Here is an 18,061-nt window from a genome sequence, read left to right as displayed (position 1 = left end):
TGCAGTTGTTATGATTCCCTGACTAAGCTCCTCTCAGGTGTTCGAGAAGAGGTGGGCCCAGCCAGCGTCCACTCCCCAGAGTGTTTACTGGCCCAGGCCCATGTGGCGAAGAAGCATAGAATTTTAAAGCTGGTTAGAGTCTTGGAGATTATGAACTCCTCCCCGCCTCCTCCTACCCCATCCCAGGAGAATGTAAGCAGTTTCTATCCTGGAGGGAAAAAAACTTATACACAGAGAAGTACAAAGTATATACGAGAAAAATACAAAGTAATTTGGGGGCAGATAATAAGAGTGCTTGAAATTCAGGACATGAGGAAGGGGGATACATTGACAAAAGTGAATTAAGGGTGGGAAAGAAAAGATCGATACAAAGTTGCCCTTTTCAGGAGCCCTAGGATAGTTCATCATGCTGTACCACTGGTCCATGAGGGATCCCTCAGTGCAACCCAGTCGCCTTTATTCTGTGCATTCAACAACCTGCTGATAAGTCATTTTCTTTCCCATGAACCTCAATGTTGAGGAATGTTGGCCCTAAATATGCCATCACAGGAAAGGTATATCCAATTAGTAAATTGGCTTTCTAGTCATACCACATGTGGGATATTGGGTTCCATTCTTCATGTCATATTTTAGGAAGAATGGCATGAAGGATTTTATCAGAGAAATGTATGACTGGGGGAGGGGGAAGGAAATGGTGAGTCAGTCACATAGTGAGAACAAAGAATGAATGAATGAATGAGTGAATGAATGAAAAAGCATTAATTAAGCACTTATGTGCAAAGCACCATACTAAGAGCTGGAGATACAAATAGAAAAACAAAACAGCCCCTCTTTTCAAGGAGCTTACATTCTAATCCACATATTATGAAGTGAATTTGAAGGAGGCCCCTAGTCCTTGGGGAGGGCCTTTATGACAGATTTACAGGAGGATATGGACAAGGAATAGGCAGGCAGAGATGGGGTGACATCTGCATCCTTGGAGGGAGATCTAACCAAGGATGGAAGTACTGATAAGCTGGAGCACGTCTAGAAGAGAGCAGCCCAGTTGGAGAGTTCATGCCATAGGAGGATGGGCTAATGGAGCTGAGAACGTTTGGCCTGCAGAAGAGAAGGTTTAGGAAAGGAATGATAGCTGCCTCTGAGTATTTGAAAGGTTATCTTTTGGGCAAAGAATAAGACTTGTTTTGCTTGGCCATAGATGTCAAAGCTTGGAGCAATGAATGGAAATTGCAGGGAAGTACATTTAGGGGAAATGTGCTTAATAATGAGAGCTATCTCAAAGTCCAATGAGTACCTCCAGACATAGTGGTCTTCAAGCCTCATTCTTCCTGGTTTCAACTCCATGGAACTCTCTTGGTATCCCAACCTCCCCACCTCAACCCTTTCCTGCCTCTATTTGTGTTCTGTCTTCCCCCATTAGATTGTAAGCTCCTTGAGGGCAGGGACTGGCTTTCTTTTTCTTAATTATATCACCAGTGCTTAGCACAGTACCTGACAGTAGTAGGTGCTTAATAAATGTGGATTGGTTTGGATTGGGAATACTGTAGAGAAGATTCACCTTTTGGGGGTACAGGTTGGACTAGATGCCCTCTGAGGTCCCATCCAATGTAGAGATTCTGACGTGCTGAACTTCTTGTGACTGTGACTAGCATGGAAGCTGAGCCCGTAACTGTCACTGCCACCATTTCCCAAGTGATCTGATAAAAGAAAACTGAGGAACTTGCAAAGCTGAGGACCAGACCCTTAGGGTAATGGTGACCACTCCCCTCCAAAAATATGGCAAATCCCTGAGTTCCAGACAAACTTAGCCTAGCAAAACTGGTCTGACTCAGTTCTTTGCTGTGCCTTTATTCTCCCAGAGAAATGCAGAGAGAAAACATTGGAAGTAATCCATTCAAAGAAGAGGTTTTCTCTCTGCCCTGTGCAGAAATTCTTGGTTTGACACCAAATATTTGAAAGCAGGATGAAGTGGCTGATGAAAAGGGCAAAAGCCTCTAGAGGATTTCAAAATGCAACATCCCAGCAACACTCGCATGTGAAATGTGAGGCGGGAATGCAGAATTCTCCTTCCCAGAACCAAGGAAATGTTCTCTGGATTCAGTGTCAAATTGTAGCACCAGTGGATTTAGAAAATACAAATAAATAAAATCAACATCTGCTGACAATTGTTTTTTAAGTGTTTAAGGAAGATTTTGTGAGTGTGTGTGTGGTTTAAATGTGGAAAAGCATATTTTGATTATTTGAATGCTAATCAGTCCATTATATATTATGAGCTTTATTGGATGGGATCACCTAATTGGCCAACTTAGAAACCTGAGTTCAAATACAGAGTAGAGATTCAAAGGGTTAAAAAAGTAAGGAAACTCACTTCTTTATTTTACTTAAAAAATAGAAGTCTTTTAAAAAGGGGGTGTCAGGAGTGGGAACTCAAATCCCCAAGACCTGGATTCTTTCAGTGTGCATGGCTGATAGCACTAGACTTTGAGTTATGAGAACCTGGGTTTGAATTCCATCTCTAACACTTGCTAGATTGTGACTATGGGCAGGTCATTTGGGCTCCCTTGGCTTCATTCATCTGTAAAATAGGGATATTACTACTGCTTAGCCTAGCATGGTGCCTGGCACATAGACAGTGCTATACAGATGTTTGTTGCTGTTGCTGCTGCTACTACTACTAGTAGTACTACTACAACTACTGCTATTGCTGCTGCTGCTGCTACTACTACTACTACTACCATCTCATCTCCTTTCCCCTCCTCTGTGCCCTTTCCCTCATAAATAAATGAATAAATGCTAGTTAGCATTTATTTGGACACAGCTAGGTGGCATGATAGAGAAAATGTTGAACCTTGAGATAGGAAGACTTCAGTTCAAATGTGGCCTCAGACTCTTACTAGCTGTGTGACCCTGGGCAAGTCACTTAACCTCTCTGTGCCTCAGTTTCCTCAACTATAAAATGGGCATAATGTTAGCACTTAGCTCCTAGGGTTGTTGTGAGGATCGGGTGGGGTAATATTTGTAAAGCACTTTGCAAATCTTAAGTGCTACGTGAAAGCTGGCTGTTATTATTACTATGACTGTACCATTCAGAAATAAATACTGAAGGAACAGAAACGAAAATATTGGTCTCAGAGAACAGGCCTAGAACCCATCTTACAGACTCACTACAACCTAGCAGACATTTGTGTTTGGGGAGACAGGGTATGTGGCAATATCACCTCAGGCTGGGGGTTCCCAAACTATGAGCTACAAAACTCTGGGGACCTGAAAACTTAGTGCCAGTCCAGAACTGTGATTTAATCAGTGTAGGGAGCTCTCAGTATGGAAATTCTCTCCACTGATGCAGATTTGCAACTCAACTGTAACGTAAAGCCAAGATATCCACAATTTTTGGATTATGCAACCCTATCCGTGAAAAAATGTTTGAGTGTGACACTTGATATGCATCTTTACTTATTTGTAAATTACGTTCATGTCACAGTATACTAATAAGTATGAATTATTATAAAACTTACACAAAACTAGCAATTTTTAAAGCATGCAATAAAGATGAAATCCCATTTGGTCCTAAAATCAATAGGAAGCCACTGGTATTGGTTGAGGAAGGGTCAGATCTGGGCTTTAGGAGAATCGCTTTGGTAGCTGAGGGGAGGATGGACTGGAGAAGGGAGAGATGAGTCAGCAAAACCAATTAGGAGGCTAGTGCAGTGGTTCGGGTGAGGAAGGCCTGGACTAGGGTGGTGAGTGCTTCAAGAAAGAGGGGATCTGAAAGAGGAAGAATGGCAATGCTGAGGAAAGCAGGAATTTTCCCAATGGCACCTGCCCAGCCGCTTATTGTACCTGCCTCTGGGTTAGGTTATAACTGCCCTGAGGGGCTGATACCCAGATAAGAAGGGAAGAGGAGGTTGGGTACTTGCCAAGGGGTGGAGGGGCCAGAGTGGGAGCAATGGTGGGAGGGGATATGGGTGAGTGTGGTTATTTTGGACTCAAGCTCCCCTCCCCCAGTTTGCTATAATGGGGAGGGTGGGATGTGACCCATTTCCCCCTCCTTTTCATTGGTAGATCAAACATGGTCAGGCTCCCAGGGAGCCCCAGTCCCAACTTTGGACAGCACTGACTCAAGACATATCTAGAACATGGACAGCTTAAGCTACTTGCCCAGAGTCATAAAGCTAGTATGTATCAAAGATGGGACTTGAATCTTTGTGATTCCAAGGCCTACCTTCCATCCACTACAATTTTTAAATCAATAAACTGTGTAGTACAAATACTGCCATACAGGTAAACTCTATCTAGCAACCTTGTTATTACTGTTTCTAAAGGTTAGGTTGGCACGATCTGATAGACTACAGTAACTTTTTCCACGTCTTCTTTGCTGTAATTATTGTCACTAAGTCTACCTAGAGGATGTACTAAACATGCTAGAAGTTGCCTTATTCTTCTTTCAGAATCTCTGAGGTACTTAAGTATGGTTCCGGCTGACCACATGCCATCTCTTTCTTACCACAAAACTTTCCCTTCCCTCCTTTCTTGGCCATACATATTTCCAGTCATGTCTTGTATGGTACTTCTGACGACCCAGAAAAAAATGATGCATTGGAAATATGTCAACCTGTAGTCTAGTTTGAGGGCTATTTAGTAATGTTGGTAGTAAGCTATGTAGCATTGCTGTCTTCTTGGGCCTCGTGCATACAAAATCACTGTTTCTACATTGATGCGCTTTGGACTACAGGCTCTGAGCGCTGGATGGATTTTAGCATCTGAGTTTTGGTTTATGAATACCTTTCACCTCGTTTCCTTGATGTTGTTATTGGCCCAAGTATTGACTGAAGTCATTATATGAAAAAAAAATGTAGACAGCGACATTTCATAAAAAAGAACTGTATTCCAAAATTAAAACTTATAATTGAACTCACCCTTTCTGCCCTATTCTCTTCTTTCTAACGTGTGTGAACAAAGCTGGTTCAGTGATACCTAGGCTTGGGAAATAATCTTATCCTCCCCCCCCACCCCTTCCCTGGGACGTGCCTTTCCTGGTTCACTTCAGCAGGGAGACGCGAATAGCAAAAATCATCATAGCACAGTCCATGAGGATGGTTTTTCATACTCCTCTTTTATTAGAATTTCTGTGCTTGCTTGACAAAAATCAATACAAATGAGGTTTAATGCCAATAGCATTGATTTCTGATTCAGCATGCTCTTTCATTGTGCCTGGAAAAAGTCCTGGGGGTTTAAAAAAAAAAACCTACCTAGAGCAGACATACTGTAAGGAGTCAGCTAGCAAATAGAGCAAAGGACTTGGGTCAGAAGAATTGACTTTGATTTCTGCTCAGACACTCGCTTGCTGCAGGACTCTGGACAATTCTCTTGACCTCTCTCAGCCTCAGTTTCCCCACTTGTTAAATGAGAAGGCTAGACTTGACAGCTCTGAATCTATGCTCCTTAGATTCATGGTGCTTAAGTAGTTATTTACATGGAAACTAGCTATGCTCCAATACTCAGTGGCTATGGGATCTCATTCATGTGGACATTCCCTCCAATGATGTAGACTGCAACTTATCCATGCCCACCTCTCCTCCAGGACTCTTATTGATGCCCTCCAATTCGTTCACCAGAATGCTGGAGGCCTTCCTGACTCTTTCTTGACATCACCTAGTTGAAATTTGCTCTCACCACGTGACCAGCCCATGTTACATTTCTTGGGTGACACCCTATTCTTCTGTGTAATTCCTCATTCGCAAGTTGCTGCACTTTCCCATTGCCCTGTAGGTAACAGACCTTTACAAACAAATCTAATGTAGTTAAAATTAGAAGGGAAAAATGTAACCGGGAAAAGAGTCTTGGCAGCAAATTTCCCTGATAAAAGTCTCATATTCAAGATATATAAGAAACTCATTCAGATTCAGACAAAGAAGAGCCATTCCCAGGCAGTTTTCAAAGGAAGAAATCCAAGGTATCAATAGCAGTGAACAGAATAAAAGGACAATTTACACAATGACTACAACATTGTACAGGAAAATAACTGTGAAACACTTCAGAGCTCTGATCAATACAGTGTCCGTTTGTGATGCCTGAAGACTAATGACAAAGCATGTTTCCTATCTCTCGGGAGAGACATGGTAGACTAGAGCTGCACAAAGAAAGATACATTTACGGACATAGTCAAGGAGTTGTTTTGTTTTGCTTGGTTACAGGGGAAGGCTTCTCTGACTATTCTTTGGGTCTAGACATTTACCTGGTTCTTAATCCACTGAACTGTGCTATCTTTCGGACTACTTCTCTACAGCTTGTCCACAAGGAAAGTATGAATGACTCACTTTAATAAATTATTATCAGAAGATAGATGTACTAATTCAGCTAATGAAGATAGAGCAAAGCATGAGCTATTTTAGAAATCAGATGGGAAAAATGAAACCTTCCTTCCAATAAACAGATATGCAATTTTATTACATTTGCAAAAAGCTTTGCTTTTTCCCCAAATACTCAAAATGTTACGGTCTGTTTTTAGATATACAGCAGCCGAACAGTTCTAAAACCTGTTCTCACTATAACTTAGAGTTAATTGATTAGTATGGTCTTTATGACACATCACCCACAAGTATGAATTTACTCTGATCACGCCATCATGCATGCAGAACAAGTTCAGTGCCAATTGGTTTGACCCAAAGTTATGGACAAACTAATCAACATATACTCCATGGGATCACCTCCATTTTACATATATAGAGACAACTGTCAACCAGTAACAGAGTGTCATGATTCTGGTAAAATTCTGCTAAGATATCGTCATTCTCATGATAGATGCAGAATCTCCAGTTGGAGGCCATTAAGGTCAACCCCCATCCCTGCCTCCCTTTTTACTGATAAAGAAAACTGAACGTTCATCCAGCCTTTGCTTGAATACCTCCTACTAGGGAGAACTCATTACCTCAGAGTAAGCCCATTCCACTTTGAGACAGCTCTGACTAGTAGGAAGTGTTCCCTAAAATCAAGTCTAAATTTGCTTCTTTGCAATTTCTTTGTCCTACTCCAAGCTCTGCCTTCTAGGGCCAAACAAAATAAGTCTGATTCCTATTCTGCCTGACAGACCTTCAGACATTTGAAGGCTATGTGTCTCCAGTTGTTTTTTTTTTTTAACCAATCCTTGTTTGGCATGAACACAAGGCCCTTCACCATCTTGATTTCTCTCCTTTGGATACTCTCCAGTTTACCAATGTCCTTCCTAAAATATGGTATCCAGAGCTAAACACAATACCCCAGGAAGAGTCTCGCAAGGACGGACCACACCCTCTCTACTCCTGGACACTTTGCCTTTCAAAGCAGCTTCATGCAAGATGTCAAAGTCAAAAGCAACTCCACAGCTTCTTCAGTAATGCTGGTGGGAGCCCCTACAAAAGTAGCATTTTGTTAAAAAAAAATGGGGCTCTAAAATGAAGGAGGAAAGAAGCAAGCATTTAGTAAGTGCCTACTATGTACCAGGCACTGTGCTAAATGCTTTGCAAATATTACCTCATTTGATCCTCACAAAAAGCCTGGAAAGTAAGTGCTACTATTATTCTCCTTTTAGAGAGGAGAGAACTGAGTCAGACAGTGGTTAAGTGACTTGTCCAAGGTCATACAGCTAGCAAATGTCTGAGTCTGGATTTGAACTCAGGTCTTTCTGCCTCCAAACCCAGCATTCTATCCACTGTGATACCACCTAGCTGCCCAGGAGAACTCCTTCAGCTACCCTGAAATGAACTCTTTGCTCTGAACAAGAACATTTCGAACTTTTGCTTCGAAGTGACAATATATTAGCACTTTTTCCTCTACTGAGTCTATAGAAGGGACATGTTTTCAAGCATTTGGCCCAAAGTATCTTTCTTTTCCATCTGTGTTATCTGTCTTTATAAAGCTGGAGACCAAGCCTAAATCGCAAAGGAGGCAATGTTTGTTTTTGTTGTTTTCTAACTTAAAATTTTCCCCTCTTGTGACCTTTGTCAGGTAAAAATATCTTTTTACTGAATCAGCCAGTCAGAACTAAGTATGAATAAGTCCTGGACACTTTCTTAAAATGAAAACATTTCAGAAGTCTGTTCTGATTGAATGAGGGACTTGGTCATTCCCTGAGGAGTTTGCATATAAGCAGAAGCTAGTTCGCCACTGGAGAGAGATTTTGAGGGTCTGGCAATAGAAGGCAAAGAATGGAGATGTTAAGAACTGAGAAGAGGGCAGAGTCAAGATGGTGGATTCACTCAGCTGAACTCTCTCAACATTCCCCTCCAAACAACTTTAAAATAATACCTCAGATCAAATGTCAGGATGAGTCATTTTCCCAGACTAAGAAAACTTAGGATGTTGGCAAGGAAGATCTGTGACACTGGGGTAGAGGCCTGTCCAGAGCTCACTCAGCAGCTTTGGGAGCTCTCAGCCCAGAGACAGTAAGGGAGAGGGGAATCAAACAATTTGTCAGAAGGAGATTATAGGAGACTCTGCTGGCGCTGGGTAGAGATGGCATTGAATAGCAATTTATTGCCCATACAGTGTTTTGGGTTGCAGTTCTGGGTCACAGTTCCAGGGCCGAAAGGAGCGCTGAGGATCAGTCACAAGGGAGCAGAAGCCCTGAATGCAGTTCCAAGGCAAAGAGAGTGCTAGTGTGTGCAGCTATAGGGGACCTTCCTGGCCAGAGTGTAGATCAGGACAGCAGTGACCATATCTCCACCTGAGAAACATCAAAAGCTTTCAGATCCTTAGAACTAGCTCTGAAAACAGCCATACAAAAAAGTCTGAAGCTTGGGACACTGCCTCCTCACCCCTACGTGAGCAGAACCCAACTTTAACATAAAGTTCAAAGTCAAGAAATAGGCTGGAAGAATAAGCAAACAATAAAAGAACTTGACCATAAAGAGCTACTATGTTAGCAGGGAAGACCAAGACATAAACTCCAAAGAAGACAACAATGTGAAAACAACTAAAAACAAAGCCTCAAAGAAAAATTTTCATTGGACCCAAGCCCAACAAGATTCCTAGAAGAGATGGAGAAAAAGATGAATGGTAGAGGAAAATTGGGGAAAGAAATGAGAATGATGCAAGAAAATTATGAAAACAGAATTAGCAGGTTAATAAAAGAGGCACAAAAAATACTGAAGAAAATAATACCTTAAAAAACAGAATTGGCCAAATGGTGAAAGAGGTACAGAAATTTACAAAAAAAAAAAAAAAAGAACTCCTCAGAAAGCAGAATAAGCCAAATGGAAAAAGAGGTACAAAATCTTGCTGAAGCAAACAATTCTTTAAAAATTAGAACTGGGAAAGTGGAAGCTAATGACTCCATGAGATATTAAGAAACAATAAAACAAAGTCAAAAGAATGAAAATTAGAAATAAAGTTAAACTGTTTACATTCCTTTATGAGAAGATGATACATGTAACTTTTAAGGATTTTAGCATTATTAGGGCAGCTAAAAGGAGTTTACATACACAGAGGGCATAGGTGTGAGTTGTTATGTTGGAATGATCCCAAAAAAACGAAGAGGTGAGAAATAGGGATGCACTGGAAGAAGGGAGAGAGGAGAGGTAGAATGGGGAAAGTTTGCTCACATAAAAGAGATGCTCAAGGAAGAGCTTTTATAGTGGAGGGGGTTCAAATCTTACTCATCAGAATTGGTTCAAAGAGGGAAGATTTTATATATATATATATATACACATACACACACACGCACGCACACTCAGTTGGGTATAGAAATCTAACTTACCCAATAGGGAAATAGGAGAGGAAGGAGATAAAAGAAATAAAGAGATAAAAGAGATAAAAGAAAGGGGGGAATGATAAAAGGGAGGACAAAATAAGAGAGGCAGTAGTTAGAAGCAAAATAGACTTTTGAGGAGGGACAGGATGAAAAGAGAAAGAGAAGAAGAGACAGAAGGAAATGGAATGGAGGGAAATACACAGTAATCATAACTGTGAATATGAATGAGATGAACTCACCCACAAAACATAATCAGATGAAGCTTAGAGTCCCATAGGAATAAGTGGCCTCCTCAATCTCTTTGCCTCCAGACACTGTAATACACCGTGCTATTTCTCTACCCAAATGTCTCCAGTAGCCTGAATTTTGCCTCAACCCCAAGACACAAGGGGATAGCTATGGATTCATATAAATGTAAATTAAGTCAGCAAGCCAAACCTCTGCCTAAATGGTAGGAGTCTTCCTAACTGGGGGCTTGGAACAATTGGAATTGTACTTCTACCTTTCCTTTCATATAAACTCCATAAAGCCCCATTACCATGTGGACCTTGAGTGGGTGGATAGGGGAAATCCATATTTCCCCTAGGCTTAAAATGAGCTAATTATTATAATGGGCATTACAGAAGACCAAAGGATCTTTGAAACAATTAATCTAGCAACCTGAAGGGGCCAGTCTGTCACCAAAGCAAAAGGACTGCACATATACTGGGCTCTTGAGGAAGGCATCCAGATATGTGCCAAGGTCAAGGAATAGCTAGTATGGGAGTAATTAAAGTAGATATTTACAGGTATTGAATATTTGATAATGATAATGATGACATTTAAACAGAAAGGGCAAGGAATTCATCTCTTCTTTGTGCCATATATTTATATGTAATAGGTATATACATAATATTGTATTTTAAAATGAGTAGTTTCCCATGGAAATCATGTTCCTTTCAAATCACTTTTAAGATCTTATTTATTATTTGGTTTGTTTTTCAATAATTTAACCACAGTGGAACACATGGTTTATGGTGCTTCTCCATTTAACCTCAAGGTAATTAAATCCACAATAGACATCTATTATGAATAACTTTCTCAATCAATGTCAGTATTTCAACTGTTTGAAAGTACACGGTAATATATGGGATAATGATTCCAGAAATACAAGGGAGGCATCATCGTGCTTAATGTGTATTATGACATTTATGAAATGTTAAGGAGAAAAAAAACAGAGAAAAAATAAGGAAAAAAGAACCATTGAAGGCACATATGTCAATTTTATGAGCGAATTGCCACCAGCCAGTTTTCCCTCTGAAAATATTCAGAAATGTTTTTCCCCAGTATCTGATTCTCTCTCTGCTTAAAGTTTAGCTATCTAAAAAGGCATAATAGTGATAGCCTTTTTCCCTCTGTACCCAGGCAAAGCAGCAAAAGAAGGCCTGCGTTTGTGTGGTGTGTTCTCTGTGATATGAGGGGATAATTAACTCATTGCCCTCACACAATGACAGTGATTTCATTTAAAGCTTTGGAAGAAGTAAAACTAACAGTTAGCTCCCTGAGGAGTCCTTGAATACCACATTATCCCCAGGATCCATGGGTTTCCATTATTTAACTGGTGTTTTTCTCAAGGAGTCTTACCAATGCAGTTCCAAAATACGAAAATACATACACACAAACTTTGGCTTGACAAAAGAAATTCACTGGGTTGAATTCATTTTAATTTTTAAAATGTTTTTTTAAAATATCGATTCCAGAAAGAAGAGTCTCTTGTTCTTACACATGTAATTATCATGAAAATTATCATAATAAACCTATTAGTGTCCTATTCTTCTACAAGATGGCAGTGAGCCACTCCCTTTGACTTGCTTTTCCAGGAGTGGTCTAACCTTACATTGAGCCCTCTGCTTTCTCTCATTGGGTCTTCCTTGTCACAAGGCATAGTAAGAGAATGGATCAGAGTTAGAAGGATAATCACAGAATTGAAAGGTCATTGGTCCACAAAAGAAGTGTCAAAAATCATTCCTGGAACAGCATGTGTGACAATATTTGCCTGTCATAATTTGTGTTTAAAAATGTTTAAACAGCAGGATGAACAATTATAAGAAATGCACATTTTGTTTTTAATTAGTGGCATTTGGTCCTCTTCAGCATGAAATTGGACTTATTCCTTTGCTGATTTAAGCTCTTTTTTTTTCTCTTTTATCCTGCTGTTCCGTATGTCTTATTTTAGAGTAAATGCTTTCAGTACACATTTGGGAAACTGAATTTTTACTGACTGCAAGACATCATGGCTTAAGCTCCTGGACCCAGGTAGGAAGTAAATAAGCATTTATTGAGTGCCTACTATGTGTGAAGTGCTTTACAAACATTGCATCATTTGGTACTCACAATAATCCTGGAAGGTGGGTGCGATTATTAGCCCCATTTTACAGGTGAAGTGGTTTGCCCAGGGTTGCAGACCTATTAACTTTCTAAGTCTGGATTGGAACTCAGACCTTCCTAGCTCCAGGCCCAGGATTCCAATCCACCTACCTGCTGCCTCTGTACTCCACTGCCTGCACCTCGAAGTGAAAAGGACAAAAGAAACAGACTGAAAGCTGAAGTCTGATTCTCAGGCCCACAGGACCTTGGGTTCATGGTACTCGTGCTCACTCATGGGATGCTGTGAGAGAGACAGGCAGAGAGAGAGAGAGAGAGAGAGAGAGAGAGAGAGACAGACAGACAGAGAGAGAGAGACAGGCAGAGAGAGAGACAGAGAGAGACAGAGAGAGAGAGAGAGAGAGAGAGAGAGAGAGAGAGAGAGAGAGAGAGAGAGATGTCCTAGCCTGGGAGTTCAAAAACCTCAACTGTTCCAGTGCCACAGCCAATGGAAAGAGGCTTCTCTTCCCATGTGATAGGGGAGTGCAGGATGTTGTCTCCGAGAAGCAGATGTTTGCTGTTTCGCACGTCAGTGCCTCTGTCTTGGGTGATCTGGGCATGAGCAGCAAAGCCTCACTAGAAAAAATTGAAATAAAAAAAAAACAATTCACAAGTGAAACTCTCCTCGCGTTCAATGAGCTCACACTCTACTCAGAGGACGCTACGTGTACACAGATCATTAAACATGAAATATAAATACATCCACATACATGAAATAAATTCACAGTGATGGGGGGCACTAAAATGTGGGAATCAGGGGAGTGGCGCTTGATCTGAGCTTTGAAAGGAGTTACGGGTTTCTTTGCCAAGAAAATACCATATGAGGTCACGAAGAGTCAGCCACAAAACTACCACAAAAACGGAGGAGATTGTGTAATGGGATGATTATTAAAAGAGACAATTGATGATCAGTCAGAAAAGAAAGAACAACAGAGATTACAAGAGCTGGAAGTGAAGAGGGAAAGCACTTCAGGCATTGAGGACATCCGAGGCAAACGCCCTAAGGCAGGAGATGGAATGTTTTGTATGGAGAATAGCAAATAGGTCAGTTTGGCATAATGGAGAATAACATGTAGTCAGCTTGGAAAGGTAGACTGGAGCTAATATTATGGAAGATTTTTAAATGCGAAACAGGGCCTAAGGGCAATGGAGATTCAACTCCAGTTTCATGAGCAGGGTGAAATGGGGTGGTTTGTACTTTGGGAATACCAATCTGGCAGTGTTGAGGAGGATGGGTGGATTGAAGGGGGAGGACCCTAGGTGCGGGGAAACCAATTCAGAGGCTGTTGCAATAGGGCAGGGGGAGGTGAGGAGAGCCCTGAACTTAAACCTCGCGTTGCCACCAACTGGCACACACACGGAGTTGGAAGACAGCAATGAGGTAGAGCAAAGCACAGAGCAGGTGGATGGGACTTTAAAGAAGGGTAGTGCAATCTGGGGTCTCAGTGGGCCTTTCCAGGCTGGGGACCCAGGGTTGAGGAGGAGAGTGGGAGTACAGAGAACCTGAGCTAAGCAGCCTTTGGTGGCCAGCCACCGGCACTGCGAGGGTGCAGGCACAGACAAGCAAGGGGCAGAGCAGAAGTAGTCTGGCCACCACCAACAGCCATTGCCAAAGGGACAGGGGCCTCCAGAGGTGTCAGACAACCTCTTGTCAGCCCCGTGAAGACTGGAGGCAAAGAGATTGAGGAGGCCATCCATTCATTCCCATGGGACTCTAAGCTTCACCAACTGTGCAGTGACCACGGTGCCCTGCTCCCGCCACGTTACCCCAGGAAAGCAGAGGAGTTAAAGGGGAATCTGAGTGTCTCTCCCCCAAAGGCCTGGCATAAGACGCATGGGTGCCACTGGTATGTGGCTGCGTGCAGAGAACATTTCCCACCTGATTCCTTTCTTGAAGATTTACCTTTCGTGTCTGTCATAATTGGATTGCAGAATCCTAGAGATGAATGGGACCCCGGTGGCCCATACCCAAACAAGAAGCCCCCTACGTCATACCCCACAAGTGGTGATCCAGCCTCTGTTTCAAAGCTCCACTGAGGGGCAGACCCACCATTTTTCAGAAGCTCCTTCCTGTTTGGCTTCTTTTGAGCTCCCACTGGAATCTTTCTGGGGCCAAACTTGGCCCAAGAATCTTCCAGTTGATTTTGATTGTTGATTTAGTATACAAGAAGCTACTTGAGGGCAGCGACCATGCACACGTATAATTAAGGGCTGATTCTACTTTGAATTCTTAGGAAAGAGATATTTTTTAAAAGAACATATAAATGGCCTTTATGATTTAAGGTAGAGGCAGGATGAGAACTACACTGATGTTTTTACTCCCAATTTCTATACATGTATCCAAAGAAATTTGATTCACAAATAAACATGAACACACACAAAAAAAAATCTAGTTTCCATAAAATTAAGAAAAATTAAAAATGTATGAAGTAGAACTATGTTTTCTACTTCCTTTTTTATGTCCCAGTATAGTATTGTAGATATTATACTACTATTTATACTTTATATACGTATATTTTATAAAGGTAAATACTTTATAATGTAATACTTTATAAATGTAAGTTGTATTACATTAAATATATTGTGGCTAAAAAAAAAATAGAATTTTCCAGTTGACAGCCCTTAAGATATGGGAAGACAGCTCTTATGTCTTCCCCTAAATACAAACTAAATATCCCCAGTTTCTTTGACTAGTCCTCATTTGGCATGAAGTCAAGGTGCTTCACCATGCTGATTGCCCTTCTATGGACTTTCTCAGCTTACCAATATCCCTCCTAAACTGTGGCATAATACTCCAGGAGTGGTCTGACTAGGACAGAGTGCAGCAGAGCTGTCACCTCCCTAGTCCTTTAAAATCGTGCTGATCAATACAGCCTAAGATCACTTTAGAGTTTTAGCCTCTGTGTCACACTATTGACTTGTATGGAACTTCCAATCCACTAAAACCTTTAGTTTTTCTTTCAGACAAATTGCTATCTTACTTTGCCTAAATTTTCTTGTATTAATGAATCTGCTTCTGAAACCCCCTGTAAAACTTTACATTTATTACTTTTCCATTTTACCTTATGAGATTTAGTTCATTGTTTCAGCTTGGCAAGCCTCTTTTGGGTCCTGATTTTGTTATCCAGTGTGGTAACTATCCCTTCTGGCTTTGTGTCATCTGCAAATTTGATGAGCATACAAAAAAAAAAACCCAAGAATAGTAAAGTAAAAAAGTATGCTGCAATCTGCATTCAGATTCCATCAGTTCTTTCACTGGAGATGGATAGCATTTTTCATGAGTTCTTTGTCTTGGCTCATTGTATTACTGAGACCATCTAAGTCATTCATGTTGATCATCTTACAATATTGCTGTTACTATGTACAACATTCTCCTGGTTCTGCTCACTTAACCTTGCATTGGCTCATGTAATTCTTTCTGGGGTTTTCTGAAAGCATCCTGCTTGTTATTTCTTATAGCACAATATTTGAGCATCCCTTCAATTTCCAATTCTTTGCCACCACAAAAAGAGCTGCTATACGTATTTTTCTACATATAAGTCTTTTTCATTTTTCTTTGATTGTTTTTGGGATACAAACCTAGTAGTGGTATTGTTGCGTTAAAGGGTAAGCACAGTTTTATAGCCCTTTGGGCAATAGTTCCAAATTGCCCTCCAGAATGGTTGGACCAATTCACTACTCTACCACCAGTGTGTTAGTGTCCCAATTTTTCCACGTCTCCTCCAGTATTTGTCATTTTCCTTTGCTGCCATCTTAGCCAATCTGATAGGTGTAAGGTGGTACTTCAAGTTGTTTTAATAGAGTATTTTTTCCCAAATGACCATAGATAGCTTTGATTTCTTCATCTGAAAACTCATTGTTCATGTTCTTTGACCATCTATCAATTGGAGAACGACTTGTATTCTTATACATTTGACTCAGTTCTCTATATATTTGAGAAATGAGGTCTTTATCAGAAACACTTGCTGCAAAAATTGTTTCCCATTTGGCCAATTTTGCTTTTGAAGGAGTTCTTGTCAGTGGATTTTTGTGCCTTTTTTCCATTTGGCCAATTCTATTTTTTAAGGTGTTATTTTCTTCAGTATTTTTTTTTACCAAGCTTTTGACTCTCTTTTCATAATTTTCTTTCTTCACTCTAATTTCTTTTCCCAGTTTTTCCTCTATCTCTGTTATTTGATTTTGAAAATCTTTTTTGGGCTCTTCTAGGAATTCTCGGTGGCCTTGCGTCTTCATATTTTAGTCTGAGGCTTTACGTGTAGTTGCTTTGAAATCATTGGCTTCTTTTGAGATTGTTTCTTGATCTTATCACCACAGTAACTTTTGGTGATCAGTTCTTTTTGTTGTTTGCTCATTTTTCTAGCCTGTTTCTTATATTTTAACTTTCTATTAAAGTTGAGATCTGCTTGGGGGGGGGGGAAGGGGAAAGGATACTATTCCAAGCTTCAGGTTTTTCTTGCTGCTGTTTTCAGAGCTAGTTTGGGGGTGGGGGTGGGGGGTCTGTAATGTTTCAGTGCTTCCAAAGTGGTATGATCTAAGGTTACTGCTTTCCTGTAATGTGCTCAGATCTTTACCCGGAAGAGACCTTGTCCCCTCTAGCCACCAGCATGATCGTCTTGGCCCTGGAACTGTGACCAGGTACCCTGCTCTCCTGCAGTGACTAGTGCGCCTTTTGACCTTGGAACTCGGACTAGGGCCCCCGCTCCCTTGTGAGCAAACATACACATTCTTCTCCACCCTGGAACTGTGACCAGGGCCCCTGCTTCCCTGCTGCCACTCCTCTTCACTCTGGTACTGCAACCAGGAACTGCGTTTGGACAATGCAACAGGGTCCTGAACCCGGCACCAGCAAAGGGTCCTTATAATCTATTTCTAATCAGTTGTCTGACCTCCTTACCATCTGGAGGCTGAAAGCTCCTGAAGCTGCTGCCGCCACAGTTGTAACCATCTCCAAGGCCTGCTTCTTCCATCTAGGGATGGGCCTGCACTGTGCTTCCAGCCAGATCACTACCCTGTGAGACAGACCTTTCCTGCTGAACTCCTAAGTTGTCTTGGGCTGGAAAATTATTTCACCCCTACCTTTTGTTGGCTCTGCAGCTCTAGAATTCGATTGGAGGCGTTATTGTAAAGTTGTTTGGAGGGGAATCTGGGAGAGTTCAGGTGAGTTCTTGCACCTACTCTGCCACTTGGCCCTGCTCCATTAGATGATATCTTGAGGTTACTTATAGAATTGGAGGTTTTCTAAGTTGCAAAGACCCTCAAAGGTCATCTTATATGTAAGCTCTCAAGAAATGCTTGTTGACTTGGATTCAGACATTTAAAATAAAATAAAGTGTAAACTTTGGAACTTAAATAACATCATTTTGATGATTCTATTAATTCAATATATGGCCTGAGGTTTTTTTATTTTAGAGCTCACAGAGTTCCAAAAATGAATTACAATGACATTTTTAATAGTGTGACAGTATATGGTACTTCTGACAACTTCTTTTAACTTGCTCAATAGAAACCCATTATCTACATAAAGTTTAAAGGAAATTATTTGGTATAATGATCATTGAGATTTAATCAGAATTTGATGACTTTAGCCTTAAGTCATACAGATTTCTATTTGGACCTTAATAATTAAAGAGTTGGAAGAAGCCAGATGGTTTATGAATGTTGCAGAATTGTCATGGAGAAACAGATTTAATTCAGTATCAAGGCCTTCTCTATGCAGTGCTCTGTGCTAGGCACTGGGGAGGACGGGCCTTACAAAGATGAAATTAAGATAGAACATTTGAGAGGAAGGCATTTATAATCTAAAAGAATTTAGAGATTTCATAGGATTTAAAGTTTTTATAGGGTTTAGAGTTGAAAGAGATCTCAGAGATCATCTAATCAAATTCTCTTATTGTACCGGTGAGGAAACTGAGGCCCAGAAAAGGAATATAA

This window comes from Phascolarctos cinereus, unplaced genomic scaffold, assembly GCF_003287225.1.
Source record: "Phascolarctos cinereus isolate Bilbo 61053 unplaced genomic scaffold, phaCin_HiC Scaffold_8;HRSCAF=390, whole genome shotgun sequence".
Taxonomy (NCBI): Eukaryota; Metazoa; Chordata; class Mammalia; order Diprotodontia; family Phascolarctidae; genus Phascolarctos; species Phascolarctos cinereus.
This window is presented reverse-complemented; position numbering follows the sequence as displayed.